The sequence below is a fragment of the Anabrus simplex genome, chromosome 2, assembly GCF_040414725.1.
Source record: "Anabrus simplex isolate iqAnaSimp1 chromosome 2, ASM4041472v1, whole genome shotgun sequence".
Classification (NCBI taxonomy): Eukaryota; Metazoa; Arthropoda; class Insecta; order Orthoptera; family Tettigoniidae; genus Anabrus; species Anabrus simplex.
Genome location: NC_090266.1, coordinates 314,822,088 through 314,839,005, shown reverse-complemented (window position 1 = coordinate 314,839,005; position 16,918 = coordinate 314,822,088). Strand labels below are relative to the sequence as shown.

General features: G+C 41.7%; 1 protein-coding gene across 3 annotated transcripts in view; it reads left to right on the top strand.

The window, feature by feature from the left end:
- The window catches only part of LOC136862798 (facilitated trehalose transporter Tret1-2 homolog), a 742,518-nt gene that overhangs the window by 487,835 nt on the left and 237,765 nt on the right, over positions 1–16,918 (top strand). The window lies entirely within an intron of this gene.

Here is a 16,918-nt window from a genome sequence, read left to right as displayed (position 1 = left end):
TCGGTTTTATTCGTAACTGTGAAAATTTTAAGTTAACAAATCGAAAAAACGTGTCACAGTATTTACATTTTTTTAAACTGCCTTTGAAAACTAGAAGTGGGTTCGAACCCCACTGTCGACAGCCGTGAAGATGGTTCTCCGTGGTTTCTCAATTTCACACCAGGAAAATGCTGGGAATGTACCTTAAGGCCGCGACCGCTTCCTTCCCACTCCTAGCCCATCGTCACCATAAGACCATAAAGCAACTTGTAAAAACAAAAAACCTAGAAGATTAATATTCTGAAAGTAGATTTTGAAAAATTGAACTTGGGTATAACTTTCTATGTTACTGAAGATAATCGTAATGTCGTCTTTCACAATCTAGCGAGTTTACTGGGTTGATTTCCATCAGTTTTTAATTTTAGAAAATTTACAGATTCACACAATGCAAACCAGATATTAATTATTCGAGTATAGAAACAGTGTACTTAATGTTTTAAACGTTCTGTCACCAGTAGGCCGCCAGTAATTGAATTTGTGAACTGCTTTGCAGTGGTCGAAAAATCCGACCTTGGAAAAAAATCCTTCTGATGCCCCAAATGTTTCATAATATCTTCTCACTGTTGGTTCAGCAAGCCGTTGAATAAACAGTAACAGGCGGTCCCTCAAGCCACAAGTTAACAATATTTGCTGCATCAAAATATATCCTACAAAGCAACTTCTGCCTCAAAGCGTCTGATGATGAAACAGTAGTCCTTTCTTCAAGCACGGTAGTTCTGACCGGCTACAATTCTTGGCTCTATTATGAATGTGAAGTCACGTGGATGGGGAGTAGGAGGTGCGAGGGGTTAAGAATGGCAACTGCGCGTGCGCCTATCTCAAGTCTCAAAGGCTGACAATAAACATCGGTTCTATTTGCGAATCGAAGCGCTGTCGTGGAAGTTACACCTTTACTATAATGATTAATAATTACTGCATAATAACCCACGGCACTTAACGCCCTTGAAAGGGCCTTGGCATGCCCAGCGACCGCTGCTCAGCCCGAAGGCCTGCAGATTACGAGGGGTCATGTGGTCAGCATGACACATCCTCTCGGCCGTTATTCTGGGTTTTCGAGACCGGGGACGCCATCTCACTGTCAGATAGCTCCTCAATTCTAATCACGTAGGCTGAGTGGACCTCGAACCAGCCCTCAGGTCGAGAGAGAAATCCCTGACCTGGCCGGGAATCTAACCCGGGGCCTCCGTGCGAGAGGCAGGCACGCTACCCCTACACCACGGGGCCGGCTTAATTACTGCATAATGAACAGTTTAATAAGGAATATGAAGGAGCTCGCACTGTCTGTCACGACTAATGTTTGAGGTTACTTGTGCTGTACCTAAAAGTTGCTGCGACCTCTCATCAGTAAGCATCGTTTGACAGCCTAGAACGTGATAACACAGCTCACAAGAGAGTTCCACAAAATCCTGCTCATATTCATACTAGAAGTATTTTTCCGTGGTTTCGCACTTTCAATTTAAACGAATGTCGGAATGGTACGTAACATGACTTTCTCATTCCCAGTCCTAGTCCAGTTTATTACAAGTACGCGTGACAGCACAGAATTCTTGGCGCACTAAATACAAGGCCACACGAATAGAAGTGGCAAAATGAACGGAAATATTAGTGAAGAATAGATATAGATCTGACAACACAGCTGTTGTTGTAAGGGACGTCATGTCTTATCTCGTACAGTGCGATTTTAACCGTTTTGTTGAAGTGTACAGCGTGGCTGCCGTGTTCATATTTACATCTTCGTAACGGGCTGCTTTTGGAAACTTCTGAGGTACAGCGTAACAAGCATTTTTTTTCTCGACGATGATGATGATAATAATAATATTTTGCTTAATGTTCATTCTAACTGCTAATCGTATCGACAGTTCAGAGTATCGAAATGTTCTCCTGGAGGAATTTTCAAACGTGCCGGGAATAGACGACACAGAATTGTCGAATTAATAATAATAATAATAATAATAATAATAATAATAATAATAATAATAATAATAATAATAATAATAATAATAATAATAATAATAATGCTATTTGCTTTACGTCCCACTAACTACTTTTTACGGTTTTCGGAGACGCCGAGGTGCCGGAATTTAGTCCCTCAGGAGTTCTTTTACGTGCCAGTAAATCTACCGACACGAGGCTGACGTATTTGAGCACCTTCAAATACCACCGGACTGAGCCAGGATCGAACCTGCCATGTTGGGGTCAGAAGGCCAGCGCCTTAACCGTCTGAGCCACTCAGCCCGGCAATTGACGAATTTGAACACCCTGATATGCCACTGACTTCATCTCGGACTGAACCCTACATCTTGGGAATAGAAAGACAGTGGCTGACTCAGGCACTGAGGTCGATTTATTCATTATCTTCCAATAAAATAAAAGGGACGTACTTGAAATTTGTAGGTTTTGAGTACTTTCTTGGCTACATGGAAGAAAACTTGAAGATCTTTAAAGCAACTATTTTATTGGAATAGTAGCGATCGTGCCCGTCTTGGACTGCTTACTGTTTGTATAATTGAGACAATGAAGTGGCAGAACACCTCAGCTAACAATAGTGAGTCGATGTAGTGTTACAGATGGTAAGTTTTACGGATTTAGGACATTGTAGGCCGTCATCTTTTGTTTTCCTCGAGCTGTGATATATTAGAGCAACCTCCTTCCTAATTCCCTTTTCTCTCATTCTTCGAGTGATCGCAATTTGCTTCTCATTTCGATAGTCATCTTCATTATCTTCCTGATCAGCAGTGGCTAATCATCGAGCGGATTTGCAGCTTATTTAAACAGTCACCATCATTATTAGCCAGCTGATTGCCATGACGACTGAACAATAGAAACTAACATCGGCGATGTTCGTTATTGTTGTACTTGCCAATGTCTTAAATTCGCGGATATCTCCTAGGGTAGAAATGTATGAGACACGAAAGAAATACAAAAGACTAGTAGAAGACCAGTCCGGCTCCATGGTTAAATGGTTACCGTGCTGGCTTTTGGTCACAGGGAGTCCCTGGTTTGATTCCCGGCAGGGTCGGGAATTTTAACCATAATTGGTTAATTCCGCTGGCACCGGGGCTGGCTGTATGTGTCGTCTTCGTCATCATTTCATCCTCATCACGACACGCGGGTCTGGCGAGCCGAACTTGTCCTCGGACACTCCCGGCACTAAAAGCCATACGCCATTTCATTTTCACTAGTAGACTCGTGTTGCTCCACAGCATATGTTATGGATAGGTGAAATAACGTGTCTTGATATGAAAGTGCTCCGTGCTTTGCCCGGGTACTTCCTAGAATGTTTATTTCTAGGATTTATATTACCTGTTAATTTTGTGTCAAGTGAATTTTTGTAGATTTCCTTATTGTGACGTTGATTGTTATTTTACAGAACTATTTTGTCGTTATTGAGTTATTGTTGTGTGTTTAATAAAAGTTTTAAATTATTTTGTTTCGCTTGTTGAAGCCGATATTGTCTGGGAAGTAGTCGGTCCTTTCAAACAATGAATAACAATAAGTGATAATTTTTTGTATTTACGCGCCGCACTACAGATATGATGTACACGACTCCAGCTGCCATTAGGACTGTCACCAATTAGCCTAGCGAACCCGAGAACTATGGATTCAATGATAATCTCGGTCATTTTTGACATTTTCTTTTTCAACCTTCTGACTCCCATGCCCATGGAGGCTAAACGTGGACTTGAACGGCATCCAGAGTGTCACAGTTCATCTCAGCAATCCCGAAAAGTATGGATATTTTTCGATAATTTTTATTGTCACTCCTTCCCAACCCCCAAACGTAGGGGCGCTGAGGGTGTCTTACCCCCACAGTAATTTTTCTCCAGATAGTAAGTCATATCAAATACAGTAGAGACAATACGCGACACTCAGCGCGATATCGAGGGACAACAATTAGAGCTCTCTCTAGCGGGTAGACCTGAGAACTACTGATTCTGTCATAAGAGCACGTGCATTTGTGTGTGAAGATTTTGGTGTTATTTATGCGTTTTCAGTGAGTTGACATAATTAAATAGTAACGTGTGTTATTCCTTGATATCTCCTCTCAACATGAGGGGAAAGGTATGTGCTGTGTTTGGCTGCAGCAACTATGAAGTAGAGAAGAATGCGCGGTCTTTCTTCCGTTTGCCTCGTGACAAGAAAATGTAAGTAATATTGTGTTTGCATATATATTCTTCCAGTGACAAAGAGATTTTTAAAGTACTTCATAATCTTCTGACCTGCTCGACCCATATTTTAACTGGCTTAAAACATAATACGCATATTGTATTGTATAGTGCAGCAGTTAACCTTCAATACCGATCTGTTGTTGTAGGTGTGATCTGTGGGTTTTAAAATGTCACAGAAGTGATTTGGATAAGGTGTACAAGAATGAAGGGACGTTACGCTTGTATAAGAATTATAAGATCTGTTCAGATCATTTCCAGGCCAGCGACTTTAGAATTCCTCGACTATACAGCCAAGGGTATGTTACATTTTTCTCTAATTGTACGTAAATATTCCTCAAAGCATCACTCTCGACAACATTTTCATACTTTTCTTTCTTTTAGCCCTCTTCTCAGATTAAAGCCGGGATTTTATAGATTTTCTTTCTGTTAGCAGGCTTCATGTTAAGAGAAAAATTGTCCAGCTTTTAAATGTTAATTCATTGCATCATATGTGTAAAGAATGTGCCGATATTTTTATTGACAAGTGTCTTAATGTGATAATACAGTGTTTCTTAAATGAGAAAAAAGACAAATGTAACCGTAACAGTTCAGGCAGGAATGCTAAAGCAAAAAAAGTAACGCATAAATGAAAGATCAAGCCATTTCACAGCAGTCTATTTCACATCTTGTTTATATGTCTAATTTCAATCTTTAAATAATAACCTTTTAAATAATTCTTCATTCATTTAACCAGAATTGCTTTAGCAACTTCGAAGTTAATATCTCAATAATACTTTCTTTCTAGACGTAATTTATTTACCCATTTTCGTATATGCATTTCCATTGATATTTGAATTTAGCGCGACTTTTCAGGTCAGGTCACTACGAGCGCCACCGTTGAATTGTGTCCCATTTAACAAGGCTAAATCCGTAAGTGTCGCGTATTGTCTCTACTGTATTTGGTCATATGTAGAGTCTCCGTGGCTCAGACGGTAGCGCGTCGACCTCTCACCGCGAATCCCGGTCACTCCATGTGAGGTTTGTGCTGGACAAAGCGGAGGCGGGACAGTTCTCCAGGTACTCCGGTTTTCCCTGTCATCTTTCATTCCAGCAACAACACTCTCCATTCTCATTTCATAGCATCTCAATCAATCAATCAATCAATCAATCAATCAATACTGATCTGCATTTAGGGCAGTCGCCCAGGTGACAGATTCCCTATCTGTTGTTTTCCTAGCCTTTTCTTAATTGATTTCAAGGAAATTGGAAATTTATTGAACATCTCCCTTGGTAAGTTATTCCAATCCCTAACTCCCCTTCCTATAAATGAATATTTGCCCCAAAAGTCATTTATAAATCACTTCGGGAGTGGCGACCCCATTGTACCAATATCCTATAATTATATGCTTCATTTATTACATCCCTGACCCGGTCAATGACTGGAAGACAGGTTGTAGGTTTTCATTTTTATTTTCATGTCACACTTTCCCAACCCCCAACCGTGTCATTCCCCGCACAGCATTTTTTTTCTGCAGCCGAGCGAGTTGACCGTGCGGTTAGGGGCGCGCAGCTGTGAGCTAAATACTATATAAATAAGATTGATTGATTGATTGATTGATTGATTGATTTCCCGACTCCACATACCGATTTTCATTCACTTCTGCTCATCTGATTTCTCCTGGCTTGGCGTTGATTTGGACTAAGCAACGGAAGTCTAAATTAACAAATATAAAAATATACAGTACATTATTAGTTCAATTCTCCATTAAGGAAATAGCATTTTCTCGATTCTCTATTGTGCGTACTAGTCAATTGCTGATTATGTATTGCTTCTTCTTCACTCCCACTTCAAGATATGTTTCGGTTTTCCAGTAAAATTTGGGTTACGTCAAAGGTATTATGCATGTTAACTAAAATTTGTATTACATCTATTTGTCATGTTAGTGTGCCGCTATAGTGAATATTTATGTAAAGTTCAGGAGAGGATCTTTTAAACAGTTGTGAACATTATCAAACTTGAAAGTCGCTCTTATCGGCAGCAAATAATATTGAATAAAAATCCTGCTGTCTTACATGCAGTTCTGCGATAGGTTGAAGACAAGTTAAGTCATGTCAGCGAGGGTTATTGTCAACAACGGAGTTTACCCCACATGGCAGAGTGAATTACAGCGAACATGGAATCATTTTAGAACTATATTTATTGATGACTTCCCCCGCACAAGTTGTGCAACAATAATTGAAGCCAGTTATTGACATCGGAGCTAGCACCGGTTACTGTGTGCCTGTCGAAACTGTAAAGTACATTATATATTAAACAGCTTGTCAATGATTATCGGCGACGTCCATAACGAGAGCCAACTCAGCTGTGCCAGTTCACTATCACGGTGTACGTCATACTTGGGCTAAACATCATGTAAACCGGACTCTTAACAGTTGATGCATGGTACGTACTCTTGTCAACGAAGTGCTTTCAGGCAATCACATAATTCTGCATGACTCGTGCTGTCCAACGACCGTAGGCAATTGTTTAGTCTAACATTTTGAGGTGAAGTGACATGGTGTCACTGTACACTTACCTCTGTTAATTAACGCTGTCTTAAGGCTCTACTATACAAGGAGAATACCTTTTACCGTCTATAGAACCACATCGTCAGTTTTTCAGAGAAGAGTTAATCTTCATGGATGAGTGACACGTCCTCATCAATGTACTGTATCTTCGTCGGTGTTTTCTTTTTCTACAGATACGAGCCCTGTCAAACGTACAAGATCAATTAAAATAAAATGTTTTAAACGTCCTGGACGACTACGTGATATGGACGACCTAAAAGGCTTATTAAAGTCACCAGAAGGGGATCAAAAGTGGCTTGATATACTGATGAATTGTATGCCAAAGAGGATTTTTTTTTTTTTTTTTTTTTTTTTTGCTAGTTGCTTTACGTCGCACCGACACAGATAGGTCTTACGGCGACGATGGGAAAAGGAAGGGCTAGGAGTGGGAAGGAAGCGGCCGTGGCCTTAATTAAGGTACAGCCCCAGAATTTGCCTGGTGTGAAAATGGGAAACCACGGAAAACCATTTTCAGGGTTGCCGATAGTGGGGTTCGAACCTACTATCTCCCGAATACTGGATACTGGCCGCACTTACGCGACTGCAGCTATCGAGCTCGGTCCAAAGAGGATCAAGGAATGTATCCCTGTAAGGGGATTAGGTAGCCACAGTACCAAACTCAAATGTTGGTGAGCAATAAACACAGTTCTTGTACAGCAATGCTTTCATTTCTCATTTTTGTGAGCAATGTGTGCTGTACGTTTCCATGTTTCACCTTCACCTCGTCCGACTCGTTGTCTGAATGGTCAGAGTGCTGGCCTTCGGTTCAGAGGGTCCCGGGTTCGATTCCCAGCCGGGTCGGGGATTTTAACCTTCATTGGTTAATTCCATTGGCCCGGGGGCATGGTGTTTGTGCTTTCCCCAACATCCCTGCAACTCACACACCACAATAGCATGCAGTTACCTACACATGGCAGATACCGCCCACCCTCATCGCTCTGGACTGCACTCGGCTAGAAATAGCCACACGAAATTTAAAAACATTACCATCACCTCAACATTAAATATAGTGTTCTATGTGAGTTACCAATATAGTTGGTCCGTTATTGGACACTCCCTATGGGAATCCACACCTATATCATTGCTGTGTGGGTTATGCAAGTCCTTTTATTATGTAGGCCTGCGTATAAGACCATGCTAATTGTTTCATAACCTTCGAATTACTCGACATTATTCAGGTTTTTTTTTCTATTTGCTTTACGTCGCACCGACACAGATAGGTTTTATGGCGACGATGAGACAGGAAGATCCTAGGAGTGGGAAGGAAGCGACCGTGGCCTTAATTAAGGTACAGCCCCAGCATTTTCCTGGTATGAAAATGGGAAACCACGAAAAACCATCGTCAGGGCTGCCGACAGAGGGGTTCGAACCCACTATCTCCTGGATTCAAGCTCAGAGCGGCGGGAGTATATATATGTACATAAAGAACTGTATAATCAGCATTGCCTGTACTCGTGGACTTCAACCTCGCTTGTCACAACCAACCACAGGAGCGCCGAACAAGTGGCTGCGCAGTTCGGATCACGTATTTGTGAGCCTGCATTCGGGAGATAGTGGGTTCGAACCCCACTGTTGGCAGCTCAGAAGATTTCCGTGGTTTCCCATTTTCACACCAGGGGCTGTACCTTAATTAAGGCCACTGTCTCTTCCTTCCCACTGCTATCCCCTCGTTGCCATAAAATGTACCTGTGACGGTGCGACATGAACAAATTGTAAAAAAAAAAAAAAAAAAAAAAAAAAAAAAGACACAGTGCTCGACCATAAGTGATCACGTTATCGCGATCTCGTTCAATAAATTCAAGGCGATAACTCAAGAACGATAGATCCACTTATACTCCCGCCCGCAACTTGATTTCCAGCATTTAAAAACTAAACAGTACATTAGTTGAAAAACCTTTCCATTTCCTCTCTCCTTCATCATGACACCCAGAAGTTGTATCTCATCCGTTTTGTTGTCCTCTTAAAGTAACCTAATGTGAAAACTCAAAATCGTCTTTCGCATTATATTACCCAGCTAATCCCTCCTGGATTAAAAAGTGGTATGACCCCAACTGGAATCAGCTGTTTCCATTGGTCTGCTTGTGTTGAAATATCTATGACGAAATGTTACGAGGCTGAGCCGCGTACTGTGGATGTAGTGAAATGAAATGTCGTATGGCTTTTAGTGCCGGGATATCCCAGGATGGGTTCGGCTCGCCAGATGCAGGTCTTTCTATTTGACTCCCGTAGGCGACCTGCGCGTCATGATGGGGATGAAATGATGATGAAGACAACACATACACCCAGCCCCCGTGCCACTGGAATTAACCAATTAAGGTTAAAATCCCCGACCCGGCCGGGAATCGAACCCGGGACCCTCTGAACCGAAGGCCAGTACGCTGACCGTTCAGCCAACGAGTCGGACTGTGGATGTAGTGATGATATCACAATACTCTGTCACTTTTGTTTTCCAATTGCCTCAAGGGTAATAGTACCTTTTGAAACGAGGTGAGAACAGACCCATGGACCTGCTGAGGAAACCTAGCCAACTCCACACCTCATGGTGGTTGCTAAAATCTCACAACAGTCTCGCCGCCAGAAACACTCAGGACGAGGAAACAGGAAGTAAGAATTACAATCGCCTCTCGCTTCTCTCTAGACGAGAACGCGAATATTTTCTTTTATCTTCACGTTAAGAAAGAACTTAATACTGAAGAATATTATTCTAAACATTTGAGAATGACACTGCATTACAATTTTCACCGAGCGGAGTAGCCGCGCGTGTTAATGTGCTACGGCTATGGAGCCACGCTTTGCATTCGGGAGACGAGTGGGTTCGAACTCCACCGTTGACTGTCCTGAGAATGGTTTTCTGTGGTTTCCTACTTTCACAAATGCCGAGGTAGTTCCTACTCGTAGACTACAGCCGATTCCTTCACCTCCTTACTCAATTTCATTCACTATAATTAATTTCATTTCTAGCCCTCTAACCTTTTTTTTTGCTAGTGGCTTTACGTCGCACCGACACAGATAGGTCTTATGGCGACGATGGGATAGGAAAGGCCTAGGAGTTTGAGAGAAGCGGCCGTGGCCTTATTTAAGGTACAGCCCCAGCATTTGCCTGGTGTGAAAATGGGAAACCACGGAAAACCATCTTCAGGGCTGCCGACGAAGGGATGCAAGTTCATTGCCGCGCGCCCCTAACCGCACGGCCAACTCACCCGGTAGCCCTTCAACTGATGTTGATGTCAGGAAGGCCATCCGGCCGTAAAAATCATGCCGTACAAATTCATCTCACCTCATCGTCGACCCTGTTTAAGGGATAGATAAGAAGACTTGATTATAATTTTCGATATATTTTATTCAAATAAATTCATGGAGAAAAGAATACATGCGGTCAAAGATATTCTGAAAGTAAAAATACGAAATTAAGTTCGCATTGGGTTTCAAGATTTTGTGATTTGTTTTTGTTTCAAAACTGGGCGTTCTGTTTTATCCGTAACCGAGGTTGAAGGAAGTAGACTCTTTTATTTGGTAACCCCCGGGACTTAGTACTTTCACATGGTCAAAGCCTGTTTCTCCAGGTATATCTGATGGATAATCATAATTCCTGTTAACGTGAAGTTCTCAGTAGTTATTCTTCCTGGTAGTAGAAGTTCTCAGAACACCACCACACGCTGTTGATCGATCTCTAGTGTATAGATGTGTTTCAAGGATTAGTTGAATGTTCCAAGAACGTGGGTCATGCGTGATACTGATGACGGGGTATCAGCAGGATACCTCCATCCTTACCACATTTGACATGAGCTCTTCCCTGCAGGCACTGGTGACCATCATACTCACTCGTCAACTTCTACTTGTAGTAACTCTCCTAACCAGTTCCTACATAAGACAGCACTGAGAGCGGGGCGTGGAGCCCAGACAATAGAGCGAACGGTCAATAAAATATATAACTAGGTCGTATTACAATATCTGGATATTTCCTTCACATAAGTAGAGTCGACCTTGGAGTAGCTCACATCTCAGCAGCCCCACCTCCTGTACGTCATGACTCAAGATAGCTTCAAGCGGGCTTTCCTAGAACACTTAATATCCATTCTTCTGATACGGCCCTGGAGCCCTCAAGCAGTGAGACATTTGTACCTGAAGTTGTTCATAGACTCTTCCTAGTTAAGTTCTTTCACAATATTTTCGATCTCTTTCCTTCCCGCTAGTTCAGAACTCTCTTAGAATGCGCGAACCATCTTCGTTTATCGCATACACTCCTATAAATATGAGTATTCCAATGTTTTATTTTCTCATTCGAAATAATTGGGATGCAATCTGGCTCCGTAGTTTGTAATTCTGTAAAATAGAAAAACCTTAGAAGCATTTTTGTTCAACGATTAGGGCCCGAATGGAATTCGTCCTCGTCCAGTGCACACAAATATTGTACATTCGCAGTACACAGACTGATTTCAGAGAATTATCTGTTAATTATTTACTAAATACTATTGGCTTTTCAGGATCTTTCGTTTATTATATATACTGTATCAGCAGCCTTGAAGATGGTTTTCCGTGGTTTCCTACTTTCACGCCACGGCCATTTCCTTCCCACTCCTAAGCCTTTCCTATCTCATCGTCGCCATAAGACCTATGTGTCGGCGTGACGTAAAACAAATTCTAATATAAAATTTAAAAAATAAAAATTTATTACGAGGATTCGGGCAAAAGTCAGGGCAACTATTTTTTTCTTGTAGATATGTGAACGGATCACAAACGTATATGTGTCGTATGGAAGTGTTGCAGGCATAGTGTGTATGCAGAACAACAGATGGCTCTGTGATAGCTGGTAGGAGCGCAGCGAGAGCTGTGAAATCAGTCAGTTGGTGAGTGTCGTGCGAGATGGAAGTAACCCGTTTTGAGCAGCGCTCTTACATCAAAATACCCGTTCTCCGAGGGAGAAATGCGATGGAATGTCACAGTGAATTAGTGGAAGCCCATGGGAATAATGTCCTACCATACTGTACAGTAGCACGGTGGGTAGGAAAGTTTCAGCAAGGACGTTTATCAACCAGTGATGAGCAACGTTCGGAACGCCCTGTCAGTGTGCGGACCGACGTGGTACATGCCGTCATCGAGCAGCTCCTGGATGAAGACAGACGATGGACGTTACGGGAGTTAGAGAGGGCAAGTGACATCGAGAAACGCACCGTCCACAGGATATTACGTAATGAGCTGTAACTGCGCAAAATCGTATCGCGGTGGGTACCGCATGCACTGACGGAAGTTCAAAGGTGGGTGCGCTATGCAATATGCACCGACCACCTTACGCTGGCAACAGGACGGTGATCGATTCTTGTCACGAATAATCGCCGTCGATGAATTTTGGGCCAGGGCATACGAACCAGAACTGCAACGTCAGTCCGCGGAGTGGCAACATGCTGCATCACCAAGGCGGCAGAAGGTCCGTCAGAATCCTTCCCCTGCCGGGCTGAGTGGCTCAGACGGTTAAGGCGCTGGCCTTCGAACCCCAACTTGGCAGGTTCGATCCTGGCTCAGTCCGGTGGTATTTGAAGATGCTCAAATACGACAGCCCCGTGTCGGTAGATTTACTGGCACGTAAAAGAACTCCTGCGGGACTAAATTCCGGCACCTCGGCGTCTCCGAAGACCTTAAAAAGTAGTCAGTGGGACGTAAAGCAAATAACATTATTATTATTATTATTATTATTAGAATCCTTCCCCAGTCAAATTGATTATGATCGTCGCGTATGACGTCAGGGGTGTAATTATTTGCTACTTTGTTCCACATAGCAGAACAGTGACCGCAGAGTACCACAGGGATTTCCTGGTGCGACAGGTACGACGTGGCGTTCGGGAGAAACGTCCGGATCTTGTGGACAGTGCAATAATCCTGCACGACAATGCAAAACCACATGCAAACCACAGTGTGTAGGGCAGCTCCTGCGACGTTGGGGATGGGAAGAATTGGAGCACCCACCGTACTCTCCCGATATTTCGCCCATGTGACTTTGATCTCATTCGAAAGATTAAGGAATCACTACGTGGTAGGCGGTTTGCAACACGAAGGACATTGCTAATGCTGTGCGCCAACAGGTGACCCGATTCACACATGGTGCGGCAAATGCTGAGGAAGATGGTATTCAGCGCCTCCCATATCGTTGGCAGCGTGTGGTGTCAGTAGCTGGGGACTACTTTGAGGGTCTCTAGGCCCAGGTTTGTCATGTCAACTTTATGTGTACTGTGTTGTCATTCTTTTGCAACGGGAAGGCCATATTGCCCTGTATAGTACCATGTTAAATGTAGCAAAGGCTTTTCAGTCTGTCAAACACATAGCAAATACAATGTAAATTAAAACACTAAAAGCATATCTGTAAAACACACACTAACATACAAAGAATGACATGTTTCGTTCTACAAGAACATCCTCAGATTCTATCAAATCACTTAAAATAAGCTTATATATGTACAGTATTGCTTACGTAGCGTAAACTTGTCAATGATAGAGAGATAAGTGATAACATGAAACAGTAATGACAAAAAATAAATTATATACAATTATAATATAGTGAAAAACTTACGTATTTTTCTAGACTGCCGATGTTAAGTCTGTTGTCACCAAACACTATTTCAGGACTGTGGTCATGGAAAATAACAGAGAGCACACGTATGATATCCTTTGACATCACTAACATGTACACCAACATACCAATAGATGAATCCATTAAAATTATCGAAAACCTTCTTAAGGAAAACACCTCTCTACAAGAAACCAAAGAAATCATTAACCTTCTTAGAACAACACTACACCAAAATTGCTTTGCATTTAACGACAAAATCTATTGCCAAACAGAAGGGCTAGCCATAGGCTCACCGTTATCAGGTATAATAGCAAACATTTTTCTCAATAACTTCGAAAACATGTTCTTAATGGGCCAGCTTTCAAAAGGAATCTTACATTGGAGCAGATTTTTAGATGACGTCATATGCATATATGATAATGACGTCACTAATGCAGACCAGTTATTAAACACTCTAAATTCTTTACACAAATCCATCAGCTTCACAATGGAACCAGAAAATAACAAGAAAATAAACTATTTAGACATCACAATCAACAGGAATAATGACAACCTATCTTACAAGGTATACAGAAAGCCCACTCAGACGTCACACACTATTGACAACAACTCGAACCACCCATACACACACAAAATAGCAGGACTGAATACAATGATACATAGAGCAAATAATGCAAATAATTAAACAAATCGCGAAAGAAAACAACCATCCTCCAGGCACAGTGGATAAACTTTTAAATAAACATAAGAAAAGTCGCCGGGAAAGCACCACACACGACAAAGAAAACTACGTGGTTCTCAACTATGTTAACAATAACACATACAAAGTAGCTAACATTTTCAAGAAACAAGGTTTAAAAGTAGCTTTTCGAACGAATAACACACTACAGAGACACTTCAGCAGGTGCAACTTAAACAAAAAGGACCCTTTCTCAAAGTCAGGAGTGTATGAACTCAAGTGCCAAGAACCTAACTGCAACGCCACATACATAGGTCAAACAAAACGTAATTTTCATACAAGATACAAAGAACACAAAAACGCGATCAGATATAATCGGCATTCAGCCTTCGGGGAGCACATCTACGACTGTTCACACTATTTCACAGACATCAACACTGATCTAAAAATTTTACACTTCGAAAATAAAAGTAAATCTTTGAATATAAAAGAAGCAATAGAAATTTACGTCGCAAAAAATACTAATGCCAATAACCTGAATGAGCATACACATTTAAATAATTCCCCCCTATTCGCTCTACTCACATAATATCTAACAACACCTACTCCTTAAATTGCTCCTATCGTAAATAATAATAATAATAATAATAATAATAATAATAATAATAATAATAATAATAATAATACACATTTAAATAATTTCCCCCCTATTTGCTCTACTCGCATAATATCTGACACCTACTCCTTAAATTGCTTCTATCGTAAATAATAATAATAATAATAATAATAATAATAATAATAATACCGTTCCGTACTTCATTCACCTATTATAAATAATAAAAAATTATAATAATTACATTCATCCATATTACATACAGGTACAATTAACATGAAATAGGTCCATAACATCTCTCCCCCCCTCCAATGTTGATGGAAAGTTCCACAGCGCTCCCCCCCTCTCCACTCTATAGTCTACCCGATTTTATCATCCAATAGGAGAGATCCACATCGATCTACTAGGCCCCTCCCTGTCCTGCCCTCCCCTCTCCACGCACAGCGTGGCTCACCACAAACTTTCCATGACCACAGTCCTGAAATAGTGTTTGGTGACAACAGACTTAACATCGGCAGTCTAGATAAATACGTAAGTTTTTCACTATATTATAATTGTATATAATTTATTTTTTGTCATTACTGTTTCATGTTATCACTTATCTCTCTATCATTGACAAGTTTACGCTACGTAAACAATACTGTACATATATAAGTTTATTTTAAGTGATTTGATAGAATCTGAGGATGTTCTTGTAGAACGAAACATGTCATTCTTTGTATGTTAGTGTGTGTTTTACAGATATGCTTTTAGTGTTTTAATTTACATTGTATTTGCTATGTGTTTGACAGACTGAAAAGCCTTTGCTACATTTAACTAAGTCAACACTGGAAAACATGGCTTCATTTTTAACAAACTGTATAGTACCGTAATAAATTAGTGTGTTACGATATTTCAGTGCTATTCATTGTCCACACATGTAGTTAACACCTTGTCCTTTCGTCTGTATATGTCACATTTTACAACCGGACTGGTATCTTCAAGAAAAAATAGTTTCCGTGGCTTTTGTCCCAGCCCTCATATAAGGGGCGATCCAAAAGATTCCGCTCTACGGCTGTACAGTCCTGAATCGATGCCAATCAGGCAAAATCGCCGTGGGCATTGAGGCACTCATTCCACCGTCGCACCAGGTTGAAGATCCCCGTGTGGTGAAACACTGTCTACTGCTGCGTGAAGAAGTCCGTAACCGCCTGCTGCATATCCTCCTTGGACAGGAAATATCGATCGTTCAAGGCGTTTTTGAGGGGACTGGAGGCGTGATAATCACATGTGGAGAGATCAGGACCATAGGGTGGGTGCTAGAGTGTTTCCCACTTGAGTAGTTGTTGTTGACCGTAATGGATGAGGCTAGCCTCCCAAATCGACCGGCGTCTTGTGTCGAAACGTCGGAACTTGGTGCAACATTCCACAACGGTGGTTTTCGACAGACATGCTGCCCCATACACAGTCTTCATTCTCCGATGGGATGTCCACAAGTGTTTGTCCTTCGGCAACCAAGAACAGAATAAGAGCACTTTGGTCCTGTTTGGACGCATTTGGTCATAACGCTGCCATAGTTCACGAGGGCGCATTTAACGCCCAAACCTCGACACGACACGACTGCCGCACTAATCCCGTTACCTATATGTCCGTGCTTATATATCCGCATCGGAGTCACGCTACGTTTCATGTCCGCTGCAGCAACGCCCTCACACGGACACTTTTTGATCACGCCTTACATATCTCCAGTAGAGCGATCTAATAAATAATCTATCCTAATGAACAGATCAAGCTAAACAAGAATCCAGCTTGCAGTTTTTCGCGACTACTGATATCGTGATCATAGCCACGAGACCACCAATTTTTACGTTGACTCCGTGGCATGACATTTAATTTTAAAAAAATCCCTCCTGCATTGCCTGCAATTTGAACCTCGCTCGCCTTGGTAAGAAACTACTGACGATGTTTCGTGGCTACCACACCCCACTATAGTCAATCTTTGTTTCCCGCAAGTTATACTTTGTATTATTGTTGAATTGTTATTATTCGTTTTAATTACTTAAGTTCTGTAATACGTGATGTGGTGTAGAGGTAGCGAGTCTGCATTATACTTCAGGGCCCCGGATTCGATTCTCTACCAGGTTATACTTTTGTTTACTTGGATCTGAGGGCTGGTTCGAGATCCACTCAGCGTACGTGATAGATAACATTTGACGAGCTGGCTGAAAGTAAGATAGTGGATGCGGTCTAGAAAACCAAGAATAACGGCCGAGAGGATTCGCCACGCTGAC